At 33.7% G+C, this 24,791-nt stretch overlaps 1 protein-coding gene and 1 long non-coding RNA gene across 4 annotated transcripts in view; both read right to left on the bottom strand.

Annotated features, from left to right (window-relative positions):
• The window catches only part of LOC101899406 (uncharacterized), a 100,605-nt gene extending 83,120 nt beyond the window's left edge, over positions 1-17,485 (bottom strand). Inside the window, exons 1-2 of one of the 3 annotated variants that reach the window (XM_059127322.1) lie at positions 16,478-17,485; positions 14,769-15,009 (exon numbers count right to left, since the gene is read on the bottom strand). The gene's annotated coding sequence lies outside the window, so the exon portion shown is untranslated. Of the gene's footprint in view, positions 1-14,768 lie in introns of all 3 variants that reach the window. The other 2 variants (XM_059127320.1, XM_059127321.1) reach the window with 2 other exon arrangements.
• Positions 17,486-22,519: 5,034 nt separating this feature from the next.
• On the bottom strand, positions 22,520-23,894 carry LOC131804445 (uncharacterized). The gene is made up of 2 exons (XR_009343138.1): positions 22,972-23,894; positions 22,520-22,825 (listed from the first exon to the last, which is right to left on the bottom strand). It is a non-coding gene; the product is annotated as an uncharacterized LOC131804445 (long non-coding RNA).
• Positions 23,895-24,791: the final 897 nt, after the last annotated feature.

Raw genomic sequence — 24,791 nt, forward strand, 5'->3', positions numbered from 1 at the left:
TTGATATTGAGGTCATTGTTGGTTTATAGGATTTAGATAGTATAGTGGGTAATTTTTGTTATGAAATCAAGATGAAAAAAAATCATACAGAAATTATGCAAGATTTAAACTAATATACTTTTCGGTAAATTCTAAAATTAAAGAGTTTGAATACTTTTTGGTACAAAAAAGTACTTTTATATCCACTAGATACAGATTGTATATGGGGTAGGATGCAATTAAAAAACTCAAATATCTCTAAAAATCGAATATAGTATCCGATTTAATGGAAATTTCGAACATCGGAACACTTAAATCAAGCACAGGTTAGGTGAAGAAATCGCCAAAGTCATAACGCTCCTTTTCGTACCTCCCCAAAATTTTTAATAATACCTTCCATAAGAATTATAATATGACGTCCAAATTAAAAAATAAATTTATGAAATTTTTAATTTTTTTTCGGGGAAGTATTGGAAGAATTAGACGGATATACCTCTATTCACATTTCAGTTTTCATAAGATCTATATCCTGATTTCCAAATAACAAAGGTTAAATTATTACAAACCATGACCCTTTATGGGGAGATACCAGAAGCAGTGATCCGTCCCTTCCTATCTTCATACCCTGGAGATCAGACCTGGTGTTAGTTAAAATATTAGAATGCGTTTAAGAAGTTATGATTACTCAAAGTTGTAACAATTTGAGGAAGGGGTACTAAATGGAGTTCCTGACCTAAAACTGATATCATGATTTCATTTTGTTCTATGACAAACATTTGTATAACCTCCACCATGGTATGGAGTTTGTCATTCCCTTTGTAAAACCTCGAAATATACATTTTATAGCCCACAAAGTACATATATTCTTGATCAGCATCAAATTCTTTGTCGATTTTTATTTCGATGTCCGTTCGTCTATACGTCTGCCCGCCTGTGGAAATCACTCTAGCTTCCGAACAATATGAAATAGGTTGATAAAATTTTACTCAAATCTGTATTATGTCTGCAGGACTTTTGGTATTGAAAATGTGCCATGTAGGTCCATATTCTGGTATAGCCCCCATATAATAGTACATCCCTATATTCGATATTTCGACGATTTTAGCGACATTATTCACCGGAATTGTTTCAAATTTGGTATTTAAAGTTCGTAATGGATACTACAGCCTATCACAGAAAATTGTATGTGCAGGTCCACGTTTTGCTATAGCTCTCATATAATAGTACCTCCCAATATTCTGTATTTTGATGATTTTAGCGACATTATTTATCGGTATTGTTTCAAATTTCGTATTTGAAGTTCGCAATGCATTCTACAGCCTAGGACAGAAAATTGTCTATGCAGGTCTACATCTTCGTATAGCCCCCATTCAACAGCACCTCCCGATATTCGGTATTTTGATGATTTTTGCGACATTATTCACCGTAATTGTTTCAAATTTAGTATTTGAAGTTTGTAATGAATACAGGTCCACGTTTTGATGTAGCCCCCATATAATAGTACATCCCTACATTCGGTATATCGATGATTTTATTGACATTATTCACCGATTTTTTTCAAATTTCGCATTTTAATACTGTAATGGCTTGACGAAAGTTGCCTATGCAGGTCCACCTCGTCGTATAGAAGCTATAACGGCTACATCCGGTATTTTTAAGATTTTAATAGAATTTTAAACGGAATTTATTTATTTATATATTTATGTATTTATTTATTTATTTTTTTTTTTTGAAAATTGTCAAATTAGTTCCAAATTGTTTTCTGTAAAAATGTCGCGAGGGAAGTACCAGAGGGATGGGCCGATATTGTCCATTTCCCAAGTCGGTCTAAATTTGATAGTAATATTACGATGCACCAAGTTGGGATCAAATCGAACACTCCCTTTAAGAGTTTTCGTGAGCACAAGCCGTACCAACGGACGGACGGACACCGCTATATCAAACGTACTAAAACAAGTTTCGTTCAAAAAAAAGTTTGGGTCTAAAATCGTTATTTCAATGAGGCAAGCTTCGACCGTGTCAAATGTGCCATATGACTGAGGGTACAAAAATTGATACAGGTAGTCTCTAATTTCAAATATATAATGTAAATTTTTATGATATGGAATACTTTCTGAAATAAGTCCATCGAATTTTCCGAAAATAGTTACCAACCAAAAATGTGCTTTAATAAACTGTGAGAGTTGACAAGGGTCTTCATGGATATGTATTATTAATTCCTACAAATGCGAATAAATATTTGTGAACATCTTGAATCGTTTTAAAATTTAATTAAATTAATTGTCCAAGAAAGGACTATTGCAAATCAATCTCTCTTAATTTGAAGAACAAAAATCTCACTACAATTTGGAATATCACTCATTTACTTATAACATAGTTACAAATAAGTAATTATTCTTTGTCTTCTAATTTTTATTTTTTATGAGTTTCTGGGAAGGAATAGAACTGAATCCTGTCAATTTTGTCATTGTGATGGAAATAATGTCACCAAAATAAAATAACAATTCTATACACTCTTCTTTAAGACTTTAAAATATTGGGCCTTGAGCCAAATTAACGTTTACAAAATAATTAGTGGCCATTACACAATTAGTGACAAAGTGGGGGACTAATCGACGTAAACAGACCAACCACTCTTTAATGGACACTTTACACATGTCACAAATTGCCCCGCATGATTGTCGCTCTTTCTTAATGGATTTTCATAGACTGTGAGAATTGTGTACCCCTTTTAGAAAAAAAGATCTTATTTTGGTTAAAACATTTAAAAGTGTTACACTTTTAATGACATTCACAATGATGGGGAAAATATAAACTCCAAAAAAGACCGACAAATACCACGTCAAAGAGAAAGAGCCACACTAGATTAGGAAAAGCAACAAATCTGAGACACAATGGTAACATTCCATTAACTGTCAAAATATGTATAAAAATGAATTGTGATTTGTCGGTGAATTTAATTATAATGTTTTCGAAACGTTTTTTGTAGTTTTTTTCTCTTTGGCTTGGACAACTAATTAGGTTTTCCTCTTAGTGTTGGTTTTTTCACACGTAAATTAGTGAAATTTAAACTGGAGCAGTCAGTAAAGCGCATGAAATAAAGAAGGCGAAAAATGCTGCCACAAATGAATGGTCGTTTTGAAATGCTGTGCTGCGAAACCCATTAAGCCCTGGGGTTACGAGTGACAAATGCCGTAATGGTCATTGTTATGAGATTTTGTTTCTATGGACCATTTGAAAAGTAGCTCAGAACTTGTAGTAGTAAGAAGTTATTAAATTAAAACGTGGCACCAGAGAAAAGTCAGATTTTTTGGAAATAGAAAATTAACTTGGGAAATTTTTTTATTTTATTTATTTTTTTTTAATATATTGAAGACTGGACGTTATGTGGGCCAAAATGCAATTCGCTCAATAATTACAGGAAAAACCCAGTGGATTATAAACGTAGAGCTAAAAATGGAAAACATGTGTATCGTCGTATTGAAAGTTAACATTGAAAATAACCAAAGTGGAGAGGCAGGTCATCATTTTTAATTGATGACGTCTAAGAAAAAATATTCTTCATCAAATCAAAGAAAATACATCTTTATTTTCATTATATATCCAGAACATATTTGCAACAATTTTTTCGGTTAATATTTTTGGGAATTTAAAAAGTGAATAGCAAAATTGATATTCCCCTATTTTATGAATGCTATAGAAAAGCGTACAGTTTGTACCCTCCTCAATTAGAGGGTGGAAAAAATCAAATACCTTGGTTGTTGGTCTTTTAACAGTTACTTATCTATTCCAACAAATTGGGGAATCCTTATAGTTGGGCTGTTACATGATTAATAGAGAGATATCATTTTTGATTGAGATGATTGCTCCATTAGAATTATAAACCATTAAATTACAGCCACATAACTAGATCCGGTGACATTTTTATTTTGAAATTGGCGAAACACCAAGAGATGAAAAAAACTGCAACCAACTTCAGACCGCTGTCATTTCTAAGCCACTCGTCCGACAGTTGTTAAAATTATTCCAGTAACAGCTCATTATATTGTCTACAAGCGTACAAAAGCTTTTGGGTGATAATAAAAAAAAAAGTTATTCGTGATGGTCTTCAAGCGTGATAGTGTGATTTCTTTCCAGTGGCTATCGTTAGAGCACTCCAGCATTTAAATGTGCATACATTTCTTGTGTCTCGTACCATCGCTCGTTACCGTGATACTGGTAGCGTAGCCCGACATCAAGGAAGTGGACGGAAGAAAACAGCAACATTAGCAGAAATGGTTCGAAAAGTAAAGAAGCGACTTGATCGAAACCCGCATCGCAGTGGCCGAAAAATGGCTCGTGAGCTAAACATATCGTAATATTGAAAATTTAATTCGGGGTAAAGCCGTTAAAATTCCAAAAAGTGCAAGAACTTACACCGCAACAGAAAGAAAATAGACTCAAAAGAGCTCAAAAGTTGCTTCGATCGGCCGAAAGATGGAAAGATGAATTGCCGTATTTGATTTTTTCCGTTCAGAATACATTCGTTGTTCAGCAGTTTGTAAACAAACAAAATTATCGTGTTTACTTGCCAAAGAGGTCAGCTGAAAATGTGCACCTTCGGATGGCCACCAGAACTCAAGCGCTGGCCATGGTGATGCTGTGAGCCGCCATAAAAGCCGATGGCCGCTCTCCGCTCGTATTAATCGACCGTGGCATCAGAAAAAATGCCGAATATTATCTCGAAAATATTCTGGAGAGTGTATTAATGCCTTGGGCACCCAAACATTTTGGCCGCAGACCTTGAACATTCCAACAGGACTCAGCACCATCGCAATCAGCACGCACCACCCAAGAATGATTACAAAATAAGGTTCCTCGCTTCATGCCCAGCGCACAATGGCCACCAAAACCTCCGGATCCCAATCCATTGGACTTTTGTATACCAAAGTGTCGATCACCTCAAGCAAGCGCTTCGCCGGGAATGGGCCAAAATACCGCAGAGCAACATTCGGACAGCGTGTGACGTTTCATTGGCCATTTGAAGGCCATAATTTGTGCCAAAGTGACCAATTCGATCAAATCTAAGCTAATTCTAAAATTTGATGCTAGTTCAGACACTTTTTTGCATTCATTCAATAAAATTAAAAAAAAAAATGTAAAAATTATGGCGTTTGACTTTGTTGCAGCTTTGTTATCTCACCCTGTAGTACAAAATAACATTGCTAGGGTACATGATATGAATTCGCGGTGGATTATATCAAAATTCATTCTGTTTGGACGAATATTATACACATGGCGCACAATAAAATTAAAATCGGATGAAGATATATATGAGAGCTGTATCTAAATTTAGACCGACTATCACCAATTTCAATAGGGTTTGTCGTTGGACCAAATAAATAATTTGTGGAAAATTTCATCTCAATCGGACAATGAATGTGACCTGTACTTTGTTCATTAAAATACATGGATAGACGGATGGACATGTATAGGTCGACTCAAAATGTGATTCTATGGAATTCATCAAAAGATAGTATCCACCCTTCCTTCTAGATAATACATCCCAAAATAAAAAACGATTAAAAAACAAAGGCTACAGTCGAGCGGGGCCGACCGTTGAATACCCTACAACACTATAATAAACGATACAGTTTATATAGGCGAGATACTCGAAAGAATTCCACAAGATATTGTGACAAATAATAAAAGAAAACAATCAGGTTTCGTTCTCTAATTTTCGAATAATAGCAACTTAAACTAATTTGCTCATTTCCAATTTATTGGTAGATGTTGCACGTAAATGGTCTTCCTAGATCTGAAACCAATTTTTCCCGAAGACCTATAATCCCTCAGATATGGCAAAAGATTAGCATTTATTATTGGTTTTTGACTGAAACGCATCTATATGAGATACAGACATTTGACTACATTCTTCAACGAAATCAGCCTTAACGAAATAGTCAGAAGTGCGTCTTTCCTGTATTTGTGAATTCTACAAAGAGTCACTGGAATGGACATTTTCGTATTTTGTCTACAAAAGTTGGCAAACTATTTCGCACATTGAATATTTTTGGATGGCCATCCAAAACTGCTTAGCTTTTGCAATGTCCGGTAATCCCCAATGAAATGTGCGTGACGGTCGGGCGATAATTACGACAATTACAATTACTAAGTATATGGCGATCATCTCCAAAAGAAGTAGGCTTCTATTCTGACCCTCATCTTATCCCCATGCAAAATTTCGTAAGGATCGGGCCATAAATGCGATCTGTATATGATATCCTGATATCCTAACTACTTAGTTTTGTTAGCTGTAGAAATATTACCAAATGTTTAATTCAAAATGAAAATATGCCAAAATTATGACAAAATTGAAAAAATATGAGAAAATTTTACAAAATCAATATTTTCACCTTTAGAGAGATATTTTTATGCGATTTTTTAGACGTTTTTTCTTTCCTACCAAGAGGCCATTCTGAATTAATGAGAACTGTCGAAATCAATTCAGCCGTTCTCGACATATAAGAGATCTTTCAAGCATATCTTCTTGGATAGACATATATATCGTACATATTTTGCTATATATCCGATTTGTTGGATGTTAACATCAATGTAAAGATCAGAAGTAACCTTGTCATGGCTTTGTGATTTCGCCGGGACTTAAAATATTTGCGGTTTAATGAAAAATTTTGAATTTTTTCAACAAAAAAGATATGGCCTATTTTACACGCTAAATATTATCCGATGACCACCCAAATTGGTAGGCCTCTTCCCTGCCCAAAATTAAGTATATCCATATATACTTTCCTAAATGGAAAACAAATATTTCGAAGTGTTACATAAATTCTGGCCCAATCAAACTTATAATACCCCCAACACATAGTGTTGTAGGGTATAAATATTATATAATACATTTATGGTCTTCCCCTAACTGTATCTCTTACACAGTCGTCAACATTTCGATGAAACATGTCAAAGGCATTTTACTATTGTTAGATCTTCACAAAAGGAAATTGTGAAAAAACTCCATATTCACAAATTTGAATAATTAATTCACAAAAAAAAAAATAGTAATAAAGTCATGAACAATGAAGAGCATGCATACAAATAAACGCTGAATGCGGCCCAATAAATTTTGCAATTTTATTAACATTTGCTGCGTAGTTTTCATTAGAGTTTTTCTTTAAGTGAATATATTAAAATGTTATGATTTTTCATTTTTCCACAATTCACGCAATCTTTAAGGAAAATATTATGAAAAAATACGTTATGTTAACCGTACACATTCGGAAGCATATGGGGAGGGGGGCTTAGAACAAGAGTTGCTCAGATTTGTTGGAATAAAATGTTTAAGGGTGGTCTAATCTGCTTTGGTTTTTATTGCTCTCCCCCTCCTCATGTGTTTATAGAATTTTATATTAACATTTTGTAATTTTATTAAGTATTTTTTTCTGTGATTTTTCTTTGCTTTATTTCAAATTTAATGTTAGCAAAGACATTTCCCCATAATAAAACAAACAAAACATTTGCTGTTTATATGTTATTGTTTAAAATTTTATAGTTTTAGTTCTTCTCTCAACTGGCATCTTAAAAAATGTTAACGTTTTGTTCTAGTTTGTTATTAAGGTCATTTAAATGCATAATATTATTAAAGTTTTTTTTATTAGCTACTTGTCTTGTCATTATTTATTTAAATCTTTGCAATTTTTCTTCTTTGTGATTAAAGCTTTAAATGAATGGTAATGCCCTGGTTTTGCCTCCCAACTTTTTTTCTTTTCTTTGCGAAAGAGATTGTGTGTAGTTTTGTAATTAATATTTAATGTATATTTAAAATTTTCATTATGAATAAAATGGTGAGTGATAAATTTCAGCTACCGTTAGTAAGTGTTGTTGTTGCAGGAGAAAGCTAATAATATTTGGCTTGTGTTTACTTGTCGATTATATTTTCGTATGTATATTATTGGGCGCCAGCTTAGATTGCAAATAAAATTTAATTTGTTTTAATAAATTTTTTATATCAAACATTGATATCTGTCGTTTTATGCATGTCAGTCCGTCCCTCCGTCCGTCTATGTATTTTTGTAAACAAAATACAGGTCGCATTTATTATTCGATTGTGATGAAATTGGCCCAAGGACGAATCTTCAAATTTAGCGAGAGCTCCCATATATCTCTTCAACCGATTTCGGGTTAATTTCGCACCAAATTCAGTCTAGAAGCAAGTACTTCAATTGTTGGTGAAGATCGGTTAAGATAAAGTTGTAGCTCCCATATATGTGTTAATGATCTTCGGTACCAGATATCAGATACAGCCCAGAAATAAGTACCTAAAATTTTGTCAAGATCGGTTCAGATTTGGATATAGCTCCCATATATATCCTTATCCGATATCAGGGTTTTTGCACAAAATGGCTAATATCTGTCCAAATGATCTGCGTTTTGGCACATACGCCCGCATTCAGTCTAGAAGCAAGTACATCAAATTTGGTGAAAATCGGTTCGATTTGTGGTTTTAGTCCCTCATATGCGTAATATACACCCCGCAACAATGATATCAGATACAGCCCAGAAATACCCCTATTAAATTTTATTGATATCGCTTCAGATTTGGAAATAGCTCCCACATATATCTTTATCCGATTTCGTGTTAGTTGTGCACCAAATGGCCAATATCAGTACAAATGGCTTGAATTTTGACACATACGACTGAATTCATCCCACAAACTAAGCTTCAAATTTGGTGAAAATATCAGATGCGGCTCAGAAATACCTCTGTCAAATTTCATGAAGATCGGATCAGATTTGGAAATACCTCCCACATATATCTTTATCCAATTTCGGGTTAATTGTGCACCAACAGCCCAGAAATACCCCTGTCATATTTTATCGAGATCGGTTCAGATTTGGAAATAGCTCCCATATATATATTTATCCGATTTCGGTTTAATTGTGCACCAAATGGCCAATATCAGTCCAAATGGCTTGAATTTTGACACATACGACTGAATTCATCCCACAAACTAAGCTTCAAATTTTGTGAAAATATCAGATGCCAATTTCGCTCGGAAATACCTCTGTCAAATTTTATCAAGATCGGATCAGATTTGGATATAGCTCCCATATATATCTTTATATAATATCAGCCCAAATGGCCTGAATTTTGAAACTTTCGACGGAATTCAGTCTAAAAGCAAGTACTTCAAAATTTTGTGAATACAGTTAAGATATAGCTATAGCTCCCATAAATTTGTTTCATCCGATTTTGGGTTTTTAGTCCACCACAATGATATTCGGTAACAGGCTTCAGAATCATCTTGAAAATTCCCCTGCCAAATTTTATGGCGATCGGTTCAGACTTTTGTATACCTTCGATAATATCAGCCCAAATTTGGTAGATTTTTTCATATCCAACCAAATTTTCCATTTGGTGAAAATCGGTACGGTATATCTATTGCTCAAATAAATACTTTTTAATATAATCATGTTATTTGGTACTAGAGGTACAAAAGACCCGGCAAATTTGTTGAATATCGATTCAGAGTTCCCAAATTGTGACTTCTCTCAAACCATGATAGGCATTCAAATAAGGTTTATAGCTGGTATGATATATTTTAAAACAGCTGTCAGATCCCATAAAAAAGAATAGATTTTGGTATCTCAAATGTTCAAAGTTTGGTAGTATTTTCGAAGTGGGCCCACGTTTTGGTTTATTTCTCATAGAACGGTAATGTTTGATTTCTCATGGCATTAAAATGTTAAAAAAAAATTTCCATCTTCCTTGCTAAAATGTATGCAAATGAGCTCAAATTTCGTAAAGTGCCCATATAAAAACGCTAAAAGATATTCTATGTATAAAAGTCTGCCAAGTTTACCTGCCATGTGGAGTTTGAAGTAGATGGGAATCTCCGATCGACTATAGTTTATTTTTACTTGCTCAAATTAATTTTCATTAAAACAGATCATTTGTTTTTCTATAGGTTTTCACTAATAATCGATTGCAATCCATGGAAATACCCCACTGGCCCCGTCGATGCAAATGTCCCATTAACATTGTCACTCACAGTCATCTTATCGCCATAGAAAAACTGTCAAGTAATTAAAAAAGATGAACAAAGAGATTTGCCCGTTGATAATTCTTTTTATTTTTGTTTTGTAAAAAAATGCAATTTTAAATGCTTCTTTATTTCGTAATTATTTTAAAAACTAAACATATGACAACTACTTATAAGAATATATGTAAAGCCCAAAACAAAAGAAAAACTTGTAGGTGCATACAAACATGTGGATGTTTGTACATACAACCATGTAAATATGTATTTGTTTAAATAGCTTTTGTTTGTATGGACCCTCAATATATTTGCTATTGCAAAATTGCTAACAAAAATACGAACCAAAAAACAAAAAAAAATGAATAACACGTCTTGTGAATGCTTGATTGGCAATTGTAGTTGCACTGTAGCATGCAACAACATACACAATTACCATTACAATTGCACAAATACAGCAAAAAAAAAAAACAACAACAACAAAAACCTAATAACAACATCAGCAAATGCAGATAAAGAATACAACAGACCGTCAATCCGTCATCAATGAAGCGATCAATAATAACGCTCGGCTAACAGCTGGCCCAAAAATCGGGCTAGCAAAAGGGCCTTAGTTTTTCGTTTTGAGATACTGCAACAAGGCCCACATGTTTTCGTTCGGCCAGCTAGGCAGCTTGCCATAACCAAAAGCGCACACATTTTTATGTTCCTCATAGTGCCTGCGAACATTTTTTACAAACTTCCCCGAGTCCAGCCCTGTTGCCAATGTGCAGACAACTGCATAACCAACTAATTATGGGTCAATATTTGTAAGAAAAACCACGTGTTAAAATAACTCTATTTTGCTATTACATCGGCATTCCGTAATTCGCTACTTTGCATAGAGTTGCTGGGCGTTTTGGCCGCTTTGTTGACTTTTCAAATATGTTTTTTGTCCAAATTTAATAATGTTTTTGCAACAACACCTATCATAATTACATGAACATACTTTATGTATACATTATGTCATTGTCTTTGCAATGTAAAAAAGGATAAAAAGTGTGAAAAATATCGATTTTTAGGAACTGATTTTTTTTTTTTTTTTCTTTTTTGATAACATTATTTTTATTATTAATGCAAATATCAGTTTATGTGGACACAACTGTGGCATATTTAATGTATATAAAAAAACCTTATATTTTGAGAAGAGCCCAAAATATCGTCTGTGCCATGTTTAAATATCTCATACGCTGATGCCATACCAAAACCAATGTACGTTTACGGATTTTAAAGGATTTGGAAAACCCGCTCGCTTTAACTTGTCAATTCTATTGTATATACCTCAAATAAATCCCCATAAAGAAGGTTAAGCTTAACTCAATGTAAACATGCCTTTAGATTGTGAATTCTTAGTTTCTAAAGTAGGAATTTTTATTATACCTTCCACCTTGGAAAGGAGGGTATATTAACTTTGTCATTCCGTTTGTAACATCCTTAAATATTCGTCTTAGACCCCATAAAGTATATATATTCATAATCAGGATAAAATTCTAAGTCGATTTAACGATGTCCGTCTGTCAGTCTGTCTGTCTGTTGAAATCACGATACAGCCCACATTATTTTACGTAGAGCGCCAAAATTTAGCAGAGCTATTTGCATTGTGTCTAGGATGGTTGGTATTGAAAATTAGATGTATCGGTCCACGTTCTGGTATAGTCCCCATATAACGGTAACTCCTGATATTCGGTATTTTGATGATTTATGCCACATTTTTTCACGAATTTGTCTGGAAATTGGTATTTGTAGGTCATAACGGGTCCCTGAGCGTGTGGCAAAACATTGCATGTATAGGTCCACGTTGTGGTATAGCCCCCATATAAGGTACCTCCCGATATTCGGTATTTTAGTTTTTTTTGCCACATTTTTTCACGGATTTGTCTAAAAATTGGTATTTGTGGGTCATAATAGTTTCCAGCTCCGGTGGCGAAACATTGCATGTATGGGTCCATGATTTGGTATAGCCCCCATATAACGGTACCTCTCGATATTCGGTAATTTGATGATTTTTGCAACCTTTTTTCACGGATTTGTCTGAAAATTGGTATTTGTTGGTCATAATGGGTTCCAGATCCGGTGGCGAAACATTGCATGCATGGGTCCATGATTTGATATAGCCCCCATACATTCGGTACATCCCAATATTCGGTATTTTTATGGTTTTTGCCACATTTTTTCACTGATTTGTCTTACACTACCATACGTGAACCATAACAGTTTTTATACACTCCACCATAGTATGGAGGGTCGTTCCGTTTGTAACACCTCGAAATATACATTTTAGACCCCAAAAAGTATATATATTCTTGATCAGCATAAGATTATATGTCGATTAAGCGATGTCCGTCCGTCCGTATGTCCGTGTGTGGGAATCACTCTAGCATCCAAACGAAATGAGGTAGATTGATAAAATTAGTAGATTGATAAAATTGTACTCAAATGTATTATGTCTGCAGGACTTTTGGTATTGAAAAAGGGCCATGTAGATCCAGGTCTTCCTAAAGCCCTAATATAACTGTACCTCCCCATAATCGGTATTTTGATGATTTTAGCGACATTATTCACCGGAATTCTTTTGAATTTGGTATTTGAAGTTCGAAATGAATATGACAGAAAATTGTCTGTGCAGGTCCACGTTGTGGTATAGCCCCCGTATAATGATACCTCCCTATGCAAAGTATGTTGATGATTTTAGCTACATTATTCACAGATTTTTTTCAGATTTCGCATTTGAATATTGTAATGGCTTATGGCAAAATTGCCTATTTAGGTCCACGTCGTCGTATAGATCCTAATATAACGGCTACATTCGTTTAACATAATTTTTAACGGATTTTATTTTATTTTATTTATTTATTCTTTCTTTTTTTTTTTTGAAAATTGCCAAATTCGTTCCAAATGGTGGAGGGTATTGCAAGTTTTTTTCTTTTTGTTTTTTTTTTTTTTTTTTTTTTTTGAAACATCAATATGCCATTTAAATTTTCTGTTGTTGGGGATAAAACAAATAAAAAGCATTCAGTTCTGAATTAAGGCTGAACTTTGAATGCCCTCCACCATTTGAAAGGAATTTGCAAGTTTTCACAAAACAAGTTAAGACCGATGCAATAGATATTGCCGACCCTCAGTTAATGTCCATTTATTTAAATATATTATGACTTGCGTAATGATTGACTCTTGACGCTTTAGAGGTAGGTTCTGAAGGAATGGGCCAAAATTTTATATTTCATATCTGACCTAAGTCTGATATAAATACTACAACATGCCGGATTTAGGCTACATCAGCCACTCCCTTCACTTCATGTGAGATATGCGATAATTTTTGGAAAATGTTGAAATATGCGTGAGGAACCACATGTAGTGGACTGAAGTATTTATCTAATACTGATAAAATCATTGGGATGTACAAACTTAAAAAAAATAATAAGGTATGCCGAGTTTCAAAATGATCGGATGCTGATTCCGCGTTATATGATCTTCATGGTTATTCAAAAAGTAATCACCTGTTGTGAGGCAGGCACCAGAAGCAGTGGTCCCATATATCAAATCAAAGTTATCAAATATGTTGGGATGGATGGGATTTGAAGACAATACGATGCTTATTTCACATTTTATGAAAGATATAATTATTCAAAGTTGTGAACCGTTGTGGAGAGGTACATGAAGGAGTGGACTGATATTGTCCATTTTCGCACCTGATGTATCACTTATACAAATATTGGAACTTGCACAGTTTGCACGATTGGATAATCGTTGCTTGTTCTATACGGTTAAATATTTTCCGTGAAAACGTTGAAGAAGTTGACCAATATTGCCCATCTCCGAACTCGATATAAGTTCAATAACAATAGTATGATGTACCAAGTTTGGGTTAAATCGAATACTACCCTCGAGAGTTATCGTGCGATCGACTTTAAATGTCCGGAAACGGATTTGGTCCAAAGAGACCTATGGTCTAAAACCGTTATTTCAATGAGGTACGTTTTAGCCACCTCAAATAATATAAACCCTATGTAGCCATATGGCTGAAATCTGCTAAAAATCATAAAAATGCCGATTAAAGGAAGGTACCGTCACATTGGGACATAGCGAAATCGGCATAGAATTGTATGCTGTTCAACAATATATATACGTTGTGGAACTGATGAGGATGGGAGGCTTTTTCCGAAAACATGGTATTCCCTGCCTTACTCGCTGGTAAATATTACCATCTATCTCCACAAATAAACAAATGTTTTTTTTTTTTTTTTTTTTTTTATAAACACAACAATCAGGGGTTTAAACCTAACTATTTTGCAATTACAAAACAAAAATAGCAATGATTTATGGTACGAGTTTTACTTTCAGCAATATCTCTGTATATTTACGTTCTTAGGATTGGGAATCCTATATGCTCTACATAATCTATATAATCCTATATGCTCTACCAATCATCTTAGGAATACGACAATTAAGTATTTATAAATATAGCGGGTCAGTCAGTTCGCCATATAAAAATATATTTGTTGCGGTAGGCTCTGCCAAATATGCTTGGCGCTGTAGTACCCGTCCGATTTTTTTCCTTTTCTCAGTGGCTTTAGTTATAAACCGAAAAGCGATTGCATATCTTACATACAAATATAACATGATTTTGTAAAGGTAGATGCATAACTTTAAATTGAACCACAATTAAAGTTGTACATATCATATTTGTATGTTTACAAATATAATTTTCCATCATCCACTTACCTTGAACAATTTCCATTTAATCCCTTAGAGTAGATAACAATGATGAGCTGATATTTCGTTGTTTTAGAATTTATTTAGAATTTTTCTTTAAAAATTGTATTTTTTTTCCTCCAAATCTCTATCTACACTTTATTGTGTATCCTTCATTTCCTTTATTTTTTATGTAATTATTTTTGTTTCTGTTTGATCCATTTTTATTATTGCATAATTATAGGTAGGCATTTGTTTTGTATTAGTTTAGCTGAGAGTTGCTCCAATAATATTATTACATGGTCACGTTATAAAAAACTGATTAGCACCTTTAAAGTAAATTAGATGGGTATTTAATTATTATCACATTGTATTTATTGCAACCACAAACAAACACACACACGCACGCACACACATCTGTACACACATTTACCTCCGAACAACGGGTGAGTGTTAACAATTTTGAATTTAGTCCAAGAATTATTCCACCAAATTCGAAATTATTTACAATTGTGTTGATATTATTTTACCGACGGCTATTAACCAAAAAAATTATTTTGTTAATGACAAGCATCCACCTACTAAACGAAGCAATAACAACAAGATAGGACCATGATATTAGTTAGTAACAGCAAACAGGAGAACGACATTAAGACGACGGCGACGCCACGAAAAAAATGCAAAACGACATTTTCATATGATAAAGATGCCGTCGACTTTAACGGTTATTCGCAATGATGATAATGGTGGCGCTGGCGATGGTGGTGGTATATGACCGACCATACATCCATTTGTATGTAAATGTGGTTGGGTGGCTGGGCCAATGTCTCCCACCTCTCCCAAATTTAATGGAGACAACAAATGGTTAGGTTGATATTTTTCTTTCCTTTGGATCTCAGTGTATATATGTATGTAGGTAGCATTGTGCGTTCACATAAATACGGCTGGCTTGCTGGCGGGCTGGCTATGGCAACACACAACGACAACGATTATAGGGTGACGGTGCTCACCGCCCTGGCTTCAGCCAATGACACACGACGACATTTTTTGTTTTTGTTATTTGCCTTAAATGTTTTAACCAATCAGCCAGAGCGAGAGAGCAATAAGAATTTATTCATGCAGAGGAAAAAACACAGAATGATAACAGAAACCAAACGACACAACGACGACAACTGAATAAAAAATGTACATGTATATAAAACCAACAACAACCACATCCACGACATTCTGCTGCTATGGCGTTGTTGTTGGTGCTGTTGGATTCGTATACGAACGAACTACGATGACGAAAAAGAGTCACATCCATATACTGACTGCAGAGCGTAATTTGAACGACAAACTAACGAGAGAAGAGAACATAAAAAACAGCCAAAGGCAATGGGGTTTGCGTGTGTGTGGCAAATTTGTTGTTTTTCTTCTTGTTGCTGTTGTGTTGTTTGGTTGGGCTGTTATGTCAACCGAGTTGTCGCCTTGTGCGGGAGTGCGTATGTGTGAGTAGAAATGTGTGTGCATGGGTGTGTGTGAGCATTAGGTTTTGTGTGTTTTCCCCTTAAGGTGGGTGACACTTTAGCTGCTGCTGCCGCTGCTGCTTCTGTTGTTGTTACAAAGGGGAGGGATATTCTTTGTTCCGTTCTTTTTCACACAATTACAGGGGGTGTTTTTTAAGGGTTTAAAAAATGGTGACATTTTTTGTGGTCGTTGCTTCTGATTTCCTTACTCATTCGCACTTTTTAACTCACTTCTTTTTTGTTGCGAAAAAAATGATTTTCTTCGTTGGCCACACATTTCATGTTTGCATTTCTCTGTGGGCCATTTTGTTTTGTTTTTTTTCTTTTAATAAACGAAGCAGTATTTTTGTTGTGTCATTTTTATACAAATTAAAGCAGAGCCGCAAAAATTTTTAATAAAAATATGTTTTCTTTTTTATTTATTTAATGAACTGCGACGCATTTAAAAACTAGAAACCACGTCCGCCGTATTGAATGTGTGCTCTATACGCGACGTTCAGATGTTCGATAGTAGGCAAGTCGCAAGCCACTGGAGTGGCTGCTGGCATGTTAGCAATGGACGACCGACCGACAACAACGACGACGACGACAATACACACCACTCTGTGTAAATCGATGTGGCTGGATGGTTGCCTCTTCTGGCCGTCTGTGTGTGCCTGTATGTAGGTATGTATGCTTTGGGTTTGTTTATTTCCAGCATGGTGTGAGTGTGTAAAACATAAACGACGGTTGAGAACCAGACCAAAAACTCAAAGGCAAAAAAAAAAAACACACACACAAATTGTAAAAAAATTGAACAAGAAAAAAAATCCAACCAAACAGCGACCGACCGACCATTCATACACTGTTCATTGTGCGTCTGCCGGTGCTGCTGTCGCCTTTACCTACCAGTACCATTGTCCGTCTGTACAAGCAGCAGTCCGTCCAGGCCATCTGTATCATACCACACCACGCCACCATGTGATACAAATTCAAAGAGATTTACTAAACAGCCCGTGCTCCAACCCCAAAAGAATAAGAATCAAAGAGTAAAACAGAACTCTGTTAACGGAGAAGAGCATCAAACTCAACAAAACGTTGTTGGACAAGAGCAGCACATTTGAAAGAGAAGTTGTTGGCTCTTTTCAAAATTGTCTGAGATTGGCTGGCATTTTATTAAATTCGTTTATCCCCGCCATGGAGCTCAAACATTACGCTCCGGCTCTCTGTCTTGGCTCCCACAATGCTCCATCATTAGTGTGTTAATTCTCTTTACCAAAATGATTGCCTCCAGCTATAGGTATGGCTGCTCCTCTCGTTGTTGTTTTTCTTGTTTGTTGCTAGTTAGTTTACTTTATTTACTCTTTAGTTAATTATTTACATTTAGCACTTGTTTTAGGTAATGCACGTTTTTCTGCTGGCTTCGATGTAGTTGTTGGTTTTGTTGCCTTGTGTTTTTGGTGGATTTAAGCATTTATCTTTTATCCACTTCTTAAGGCTTTACACATTGTTTATACCCAGTTGCCTTAACAAAACGTATTTCAAACGTCAATAATTAGCTTAAATTTTCTCGTTTCAGAAGCCATATTATTGCGGAGAATGGAATACCTAATAGATTCTAATGAGAATCTCATTTGGAATGCAATGTATCCATGGTACCTTAAGGCTGTTCTTTAAGATGTTCTTAAAGACAATATAACTCTAATTTGAATTTTAATTTGACATTGGAAATTCTATATTCGAATAAGAAAATATTGGAAACTACACAAGAATAAGTACGTATTAGTATGACAAGAAAATAATTAATTAAATAGCAAATTTATTGGTCAAAAACATATAACCTTCCTACAATGCAAATTGGAAATTCTACATCATATTTTGTATTAAATTTAGTTTTCCTACATTTAAAAATGTATATAATATATAGTTTTAAAAATTGATAAAAACGATAGTTTAAATATAAAAAGAGGTGGATTAACTTCATTTTACACCCTTTTACAGAGTAATGTTACATTATTATTTGAATTATTATCTGTTTTCTTATAATTATTTTTATATCTTATGTCGGGGTATTATAAATTTGATTGGGTCAAACAATTTATAAAAGTGGAACCCAGCTATGAAGGTCCATCCGTCCGTCTGGCCATGTCCATGCGACTCTACATGTCGCAATTATGGCCCGATCCTCAAGAAATTTTGGATGGAGGTCGGGTTAGAGTCAGAATAGAAGCCAATAAAAATCTTGAAGCCAAAGAAAATCCTGATTTTGAATTTGGTTTACAGGTTGTAATTACCGACCAGTTAACGTCGATCTTAGTTTGGGCTAGAGTTTAGGGCTGGGCAGAATCATATCAATTTTGAGGGTCATTGAATTTTCTGGGTAAAATAGACCTTAAAGAGAATTTCCCTAATTTCATCGAAACCACAAGTACTCGAAAAGGTCTCTTCTGACCCTAACATTGACCCTGATAGACCGTTTATATCTCAAGAACGGCTGGACGGATTTTGTCAATTTTCACCAAATCATAATGGCCTTTTCCAAAAAAAAAAAAAAGGAATCAAATCTAGAAAAATCGCATAAAAATATGAAAAAGATGTGAATATTAATATTTTTAGATATTTTTATTATATCCTCCACCATGGAAGTATTTGAAGTATTGGTCAGAGAACCCAAAAGTTATATACATTTCTGATCAGAATAAAAGGCGATTCGCCGAAATCCGTATGTCTGTTGAGCTTTAAAATTTTGCACAAAGACTTACACTATATGCAGGCTGATTGGAATTGAAAATGGGCTTTATTGGCCACGTTTAGGTATAGATTTTCTACGATACCCTATTTTAATCTTTCCCTTATTTCATTTTACATTGATAAACATAGTGGTCGAACTTAAATTTGTAAAACATTACATTTTGTAAAACAACATTATATGTTGGGGGTATTACATTCAGATCGCAATTATCGTCCGATATTCACAAAATTTGACATGGCAGTAGGTTTAGAATCAGAATATGAGCTTATTGTTTTGGAAGAGGTTCGCAAAATATTTAGGGTTTAAAATGAGCCAAACATCGTATAGAATTGGCAGTCGCTCTATAGTTCTCAACTAAGACCCAATAGACATTGCATTTCTTATGAGGTTAGAGTTTACGGCAGCGTTGAAGCCTAGCATTCTTAATTGTCATGGGATAATATTTATCTGGAGAAATGGACCACAATTTTTTGTGAGAAAATATTTGAGGAATTTCTATTCTTTCTGAAAGATGCTTTTTTGGATGGAAATGTGGACGTTACTTGGGAAATCTTCATTCTAGTCAAAAGGGTTTAACACATTTGTGAGTTATGAAACGTGTGGGTATGAAAAATTCAGACCGGCCGGATATAATGCCTTTTTAAACCCTTCACCATGGGACTGATGGAGACCTCAGCAAGTATATATATTCGTGGTCATTCTTAAATTTTCGATCTAAAAATGCCCGCCTGTCTCTTGAAATAAAGATACAGCCCACATTATTTAAAAGAACTTTGAAATTTGGCACAAAAGATTACATTGCCTCATAAATGGTTTGTTCTAAAAATAATATTTCGCTGCGCGTTTTCTTATATCCACCATATATGGCCGAATATTTTCTATTTTACACATGAAGTACCTCTCGATATTAGCTATTTTGAAGATTTCAGCAATATATTTCTACGAAACTGTTTCATGTTTATAGTTTGTAGTAAGTTGTACCTCTTGTGGCAAAACATTGTCAATATAGATCCACGTTATCCTGTAACCCCATAAAACGGAACCTTTGAATATTGAATATTAGGTATTTTGAAAATTTTAGACATATTTTTATCGAATTGGTTTAAACTTCGGTATTTGAAGTTCGTAATGTGTTCTACCGCCGCTGTTAGAACATTGTCTCTTTTGGCCTACGTTACAGCCCCATATTAGGTATTTTGAATGTAGTAGCCACATTTTCCACGGAATTGTTTAGAATTTGATATTTGATACTCACTATACTATATAATATTATTGTCCACTTTATTGTATTTTGACGATTTAAACTGCATCTGGAACTCGTTCGAATATTAAATCCTGATACTTTTATTTAAAAAAAATGGGCCAAGAACACCTTTACGTTAATCGACATGATTTGAAGAAGGAGTAATTGGTCCTAAGATCGGCATATCGCAGAAGTCAGTAACTTTTTTTTAAACTCAAATAATTATGAATTTTAATAAATTAATTTCAAAATAAACTTATATTAGATATTAGTTATATATTAGATCTAGGTCGATTTTCCAGCAAAATTTACATTTTTATTAGTAAGGGTACTTCAGCACGAACATTTTCATAAGAAGAAATAATTGGAATAAAAAATTTGAAATACTCGTAATTATGTTATAATCTACAATCTTTGATCAAATTTTTTTGTAATGGTAAAATTTATAATTAAATATAAAGAGGTATAATTAAAAGTAAAGAGGTATTTATTAAATTTGTCTTTATTATGTAATGCTACTAATATATTTACTTATATAATTAATATTATATGGATTAAAGTATACAATAACAATGGCGAATATTTTTGAATAAAAAAAATATCAAAGATTGTATTTTATCCTTACAAAAAATCGATATGTCGATAATGCGTGTTGGCATGCCAACAATTGCAAAATTGGTACCGACAACTTGCGAAAAAGCACTATTTTAATAAAATTGCAAATTTTACAAATTTAATAAAAAAGATTCAAACTTTTTTATTTTTTAGAAAACTAAAAAATCGAATCTGTATAAAACAACGCTGATATAATTGAAAAATTCCACTTAGAATGGTGAAAAATTCTATAAGCGAAAATCCTAAAAGTAACGACTACTGGTACTACTGAAATTTTTACAAATTGATCTAAAATGATTCAATAAAAAATCATTCAAACTTTTTTTTTATTATTTAGAAAACTAAACGAAATATCGAATTTAAATAATGTTAATATAATTGAAAACTTCCACTCAGAATAATGAAAGATTGAATAACCGTAAATCCTAAAAGTGCAGACTACTGGTACACTTACCCTATTTAATTTACAAAATTTCACAATTTTATATAAAGGTACGCAGACGTTTAAGTTAGAGTAATTTGAAGTTAATGTATTTTAATATTTGATCTTACGAGCAACCTACTTAGTCTGAGAATATTTCCGTATTCCTAGGTAACTCTGTACTTCCTAAAATGTGTTCATAATAAATTTCCTCCGGTTTTTAGGAATTTATCTTTAGACATTCCCATAATTATCCCATATAACTGATACACTCACATAAACTCATTGATTATTGACCCTCTAAAGGCGGGGCGGGTGAGTGTAATCAATGGAAAGGCAATATCGAATCAAAATAAGCGACAACAATTTAAAAACGCCTAGGTACACGCAAAAAAATATAAGCCTCTCTAATATATGTCCCAAACATATTTTGCAGCAAACAAATATATGTTTGCAAACATTCCCAAACATAACATATGTTTGGGTGCTGCAAACAAATTATGTTTGGGTCCAAACATAATTAATGTTTGGGTCCAAACATAATTAATGTTTGGGTCCAAACATAATTAATGTTTGGGTCCAAACATATTTTTTGTTCGGGTGCAAACATAATTTATGTTTGGGTCCAAACATAATATATATTGGGGTGCAAACATAAATTTATGATTGGGTCCATTTGTATACTTACTGCAGATATAATTCAACCATAATGCAAACTAGTTTTAAAATCAATTTTTGATATTCACATTTTATTTAACATAAAAGAAATTCATACATATTATAATATATAATATAAAATTAATTGTAATAATTAATATAATATTAATATCAGTAATAAAAAATTGTTAAAAATAATAATATTAAAATAAAAATTCTAATTATAAAAATATTAAAGAAAATAAATAATTTATAATGAAACATAGTTTTTTATTTTCTTTAATATTTTTATAACTAGAATTTTTATTTTAATATTATTTTTAACAATTTTTTATTACAGATATTAATATTATATTAATTATTACAATTTTTATTATGCTTAAAATTATTCTTATGTTTCTAATATTAATTTATTATGTTTTAACTTTTATAAATAATATATTGTTGTTATTGATAAAATAAAATAAACATTTGTTAATAAGTTTATAATTTATATCGTGCCAGTTTTCATAAAATTTTTATTTTATATTAATTTTTTAATTTATTATTATTAATATTATTCTTAATATTTGTTATTATTTTTATTTATTAATTTATTATTTTTCCTTTTATTACAATCACTATTTTTTCAATAAAGTAAAATACTTACAATCTGTTAGGGTCTTCTTTTAGACATTCGTCAATAAGGGCCTTCGAAATATTCACCCTATCTTTATTTTGCAGGCGTTTTTTCGGCAATAAAAATTCTCCATATTTTGTTGACAGCCGGAATTGACTTGATGGACTCTATGTCAGTCTTTAAAGTTGAAATAACATTTGTTTTTGGGGTAAGATCCCCAAAACCACCTACGGATTCACACTCCGATAGAGTGCCACTAACTGTCGATGCTGATGCCACTGATCGAACGGAGTCTAAATGAAAATTAAATATATTATTTAAAAAAAGAAATATATTATTTAAAAAAAGAAAAAAATATTAACAGCCTGTTTCTTTATTTTGAAACGAAATTTTTTTTGTTCCGACATAAAGAAACAGGCTGTAAATCCAGTGTACTTACCTCCAAATTGCAACTCAATATGAAAAGTAGGTGTTGACATATATTGATGAATTACTTTTTCAAACTGGTCTTCTTTAATGGTTGCACCAAACACTAAGGCTGTTATTTTTCTTGAGGCATCAATTTTTAACTCTAATTTGGCTGCTTTTATAAAGCTTTGTAGATTTAAAGGCTCCGGCGCTTCGACAAATAATTTGTCTTCCCCCAAAACAGTTGGTATCAACATTTATTACAACACTTGTGACACGACGCGAAGGCACAAAACAAATAAAAAGAATAAAAAAGAACACAACCAGAATGCCAACATGAGACACGCGCAAATGTTACGCTCTTTTGTTCTCATCAAGCAAATCGGTGTGTATGCGAAAAACGCATGTATGTATGTATGCATGAACATTAGTAAGAAGCAACGTCTCAGCAACAAAAAAACATCCAAACAGCTCTTTGTGTGTTGTTGTTGGCATTTTTTGGTGCATGGACAATAGAAAAGAAATAAACGTCTCAGCAACAGTTTCCATCCCTCTTGCCGCGCACACACCACACATAGTTACAGCAGCGATCGGCAGTGTTTGCTTGGTGAGAGCAAAAGAGCGTAACATTGGCGCGTGTCTCAAGTTGAGACACTCATCAACGCAAAAACAGACTTCTCACCCTCCTGTCTTCTTTTAAGTCACCTATAACACCAATTCAAAAGTAATCGAGAGCTCTGTTGTTTAGCTCTTTGAAAAAAATCCTCTCCGCACCCATAAAAAAATATGTTCTAACATATAAAATATGTTGGTACCCAACAAATAAAATTGAGTTATGTTACAAAATGTTGCAAACAAATATTTGTTTGCACCGAAACAAATTATGTTTGCATCCAAAAATATATTTGTTTGCAACCAGTCCCAAACAAATATATGTTTGGATCCAAACATATTTCTAACATATATTTTTCTGCGTGTAGGTATATAAGCACCCAACAATATTCTGCTTGTGTATATAAATGTTTCTTGGAGACAGTCTTCTCAATGAGAAACCGAGCTCAGGAACTTCAACATTCCATCCAAGTAGAAGTTCGTCCGTCCGTTTGTCCCTATGTATCCAATAAATTGACGACAACGGCGACACAAGAGACACATACAAACTTACGCATCTTTGGTCGTCGTTGTCTTCAGCACACCAATACAAACCAACTAACAATACAGTGACATCCGATTTGGTTTGGCAGTGTGTTTGTTATTCTAACGCTTTCCCTTTCCCACTTGTAGGGAGACCACCTCGATAAGTGTATCTGTGACTTTTCTATCTATCACATGGTTGTTGTTGCCAGTTCCAAACACAGTACACAGTAGCAGCGTATGTATGCCTAACATGTATTGTAGGTATGTATGTATGAACGTACCATACACCATCCATTGGCCAACAGACGTACGTACGTACCTACAAACAGATTTTTATCTATCCATCCATAAGTATATCACCACAAACCAATATTTTTGGACTGCGTTGGGTGTAACTGTGCTCTGGTCTGGCCTGGCCGGTATGGTATGACTGTGTGCGTGTCGAGTGCCTTTGTATAATTCGGTCTCTTTTCGTTTTGTGTGACACTCCAAAATTTGTGTCGCAATCGGGCGTATGACGACCAATGTGAGTTTGAATGTGTGTGTGCATAGAACAAATGCTGTTGCAAACCGGAATGTCACTGAGTGTTTGCCGAGTGTTGAATGCTTGGATCGGGGCAGTACTCAATTTGTTCAGTTCGAATGTGTTGAGTGAGTTCTCTCTTAACTATTTAAGAGAATTTTAGAAAAATATGAGCGAAATTTAACATTGTC

Source organism: Musca domestica, unplaced genomic scaffold (assembly GCF_030504385.1).
Source record: "Musca domestica strain aabys unplaced genomic scaffold, Musca_domestica.polishedcontigs.V.1.1 44, whole genome shotgun sequence".
NCBI classification, from domain to species: domain Eukaryota; kingdom Metazoa; phylum Arthropoda; class Insecta; order Diptera; family Muscidae; genus Musca; species Musca domestica.